The 3,142-nt window shown below is 44.0% G+C and overlaps 1 protein-coding gene across 1 annotated transcript in view; it reads left to right on the plus strand.

The window, feature by feature from the left end:
* LOC121016602 (zinc finger protein 25-like) overlaps positions 1-996 on the plus strand; it is a 53,524-nt gene extending 52,528 nt beyond the window's left edge. Inside the window, exons 8-9 of the transcript XR_005784375.1 lie at positions 392-536; positions 814-996. The gene's annotated coding sequence lies outside the window, so the exon portion shown is untranslated. The remainder of the gene's footprint in view (positions 1-391; positions 537-813) is intronic.
* The last annotated feature ends 2,146 nt before the right edge of the window (positions 997-3,142 follow it).

The following is a 3,142-nucleotide window of genomic DNA, read 5'->3' on the forward strand; positions in this document are numbered from 1 at the left end:
ACGGGGTTCCTGTTCTCCTACAGCCGTTGTTCAGTGAGGCCCCACACAGAGATAATTTTGCTGCTTGTTTTAGTCTGTATTGTGCGTACTTCACCTTAGCGATTGTATCTTGTTACTGCATGTTTTCTTATCAGAATATGTGCTCCTTGAATACAAGAACAGTGTTATTAATCTTAGCATTTCTAAGAATTGGAACAGTTCCGGATACATTGTGGGATTTGGTGATTTTTACATTAATAATACCCTGAAACAATGGCATAGTGTTTGTTAGATTTCTCGTCTCCCCTCAAAGCCTAAAGCCAGACACACCTTCTGCAGACTATTTTGGTAATGATGAGAGGGATTGGTTCCCATACAGCTTTTCCATGTCACCCAATTGTGAACATTTCAGATTGAACAGAAATCCCAGGGATCAGTATCATTTAAGGATGTGACCGTGGGCTTCACCCAGGAGGAGTGGCAGTGCTTGGACTCAAGTCAGAGGTCCCTGTACAGGGACGTGATGCTGGAGAACTACAGCCACCTTGTCTCAGTGGGTAAGGACTGTTCTTATATAATTCCAAGTAGCATGTTTTGATTGTGTTAATTATGAGGCGTATAGGCTCTGTGCCGCGTTGAATGATATTTAAGATTGGAATTCAGGAGTCGTTGGCGATTGACCGCCATTGGGCACCAGGAAGGTAGTTGTGTTTACCTCTCCAGTGAAGTGTTCCGTGGCTTGTTCACTGAGCAGCTGCAGCGGCTTCCTCCTCTTCCAGAGGCCCTGAAGTCTAGGCCACCTGGTCTGAATCCTGAATGATTTCACGTTGACAGGGTCCTGTGCTACCAAACCAGAGGTGATCTTCAGGCTGGAGCAAGGAGAGGAGCCATGGATATCGGAGGAAGAATTCCCAAGCCAGAGCCTCCCAGGTGAGTTGATACATACGGCACCGATGAACATCAGGACATTTATTATCTTCCCATGATTAACCCAGGGCTGGACAACTTTGGAATGTGTTTTTAAGGTATCTGTTTAGAAGTCATATCCAGTGAGTGACTGAGAATACTGGTTATTGAACCAAACCTCCAGATTCTGCTCTCACCAAAAATGTTCTCCTGTTTGATTCACGTTTCGAATATTCACCATTCTTAATTTGTCAACAGACCAATCTTTGCCTTCCTCCCCTTTGCCGTCGTTTTCCTGCATGAGTCTGTGTTTCTCAAAGCAGTGTCAGCCTCCGACCTTACCTGCGTTGTTGCACTGCATTCCTGCTGTTCCCAGGCATTGTTTCATACACTGATTTTCCGACCTAAATAATTTTTGAGTGCTTGCTGTTGTCTAAATACCGTAGTAGTGAGAGGCGCGTGGGTGGCTCAGTCAGTTGAGCGTCTGACTTCAGCTCAGGTCATGATCTTGCTGTCCATGAGTCGAGCCCTGCATCGGGCTCTGTGCTGACAGCTCAGAGCCTGGAGCTTGCTTCAGATTCTGTGTCTCCCTCTCTCTTGGCTCTCCCCCACTCGTGCTCTGTCTCTCTCTCTCTCAAAAATTAATAAATGTTAAAACAATTTTTTTGATTAAAAAAATTAATAAATGCCATAGCAGTGAAAGAATAATGTGCCAGTGACTTTGTACAAGTAGCACTAGTGGCCAAGAGATGCATGCAGAGGTGGTCAACATCACTAACGTGAGGGACATGCGCATCCGAGCCACATCACACCATTTAGAATGGCTAGCACCAAGAAGACAAGAGAGAACAAGTGTTGGCGAGGATGAGGAGAAAAGGGAACTCTTGTGCACTGTCGGTGGTGGTGATGTAAATTGGTTCACCTACTGTGGAAAAGGGTGTGGAGATTCCTCAAGCAGTTAAATATAGAACTGTCCTAGGATCCCGCAGTTGTACTTGGGAACATACCCGAAGAAAATGAAAAGAGGATATCGAAGAGAAGATACACATTCCTGTGTATCACGGCCTTATTCACAATAGCCAGATCTGGACACAATCTGCGTGCTCGTCAGTTCGTGAATAGCTAAAAAAAGAAAAGAGAGTAGTATTATTCGGTCATGAGAAATGACATCCTGCCACTTTAAGAGAAAGACAGTTACCGTGTGGTGTCACTTATATCTGGAATCTGGAAAAGGCAAACTCATGATAACGGAGGGTAATGTGGTGGTTCCCAGGGGATGGGGTGTGGGAAAGGAGGGAAAGGACAAGATCGGAAGAGATAAGTAAGCCGTGGAGATGGCGGATACCATATCAAGAATGCAGACAGTATCGTATTGCGATAATCACACTTGCCAAGACACCAGAACTGAATCGTTCCAATCACTAATAAGGCATGGGAATTGTGTAACATGATAAAGGTGCTGATCATTGGCACAGTAGCAGTCATAATACAGTTTATAATTGTCTGAACCTAACGTGCACCTTGAATTTATACACTTATATGTCTCATGCATTTAAAAAGTAGCACTAGAAAGAGATACTTCTGCGTATTAACGCTGTGTAGTGGTATAAAATGACCTTGGAAATTCGAGCAGAGTTAAATTGTGCTGCTTTAAGAAGAGTAGTCAGGGGAGACCTAAAGTAGGAGATCAGCCACCATTAGAGCAGGATTTGAGTGAGATGTTTGTGTGAGTTGGGTGGTTTCTGCCTCTTCTCAGCAAGGGGAATAGCACCCACTAAGCCAATGAGCAGGAATGTGTTTGGCGTTTTTTGGGAAATAGCGGGAAAAAAAAAAAAGTCACAGTGGCCAGAGGGGAGTGAGTGATTGATGAGTGTGGGACAGGAAATGACGTCAGGCAGTTGTGGTCCACAAGGTAAATATTATAAATCTTATTAAAGATTTTAATATTATCCTTATTAGTATATTTTGGTTAATAAGCAATGTGTGATCTATGTGTATAAGATCTTTCTCGCCCCTGGAGAAGATAATGGGAAGAGCATAAGCACTACAGATGTCGCTAGAGGACGCTTGTCGTTTTCCTTAAGGGTGATTATGGTCAGTCCCGATTGGAAGGCGTGGAGGTAACGAGAGGAGGGTGGAATCTCTGTGTGTCAGGAAGAAGAGTAACAGAAAGGGCAGAGGGGGTGGGACTTGAAGGATTTTAAAGAATAATGGTTGAAAACTTCCCAAGTTGGGCAGTAGAGCTAAAAGTACTCAT

Source organism: Herpailurus yagouaroundi, unplaced genomic scaffold, assembly GCF_014898765.1.
Source record: "Herpailurus yagouaroundi ecotype Mexico unplaced genomic scaffold, PumYag 211, whole genome shotgun sequence".
Classification (NCBI taxonomy): domain Eukaryota; kingdom Metazoa; phylum Chordata; class Mammalia; order Carnivora; family Felidae; genus Herpailurus; species Herpailurus yagouaroundi.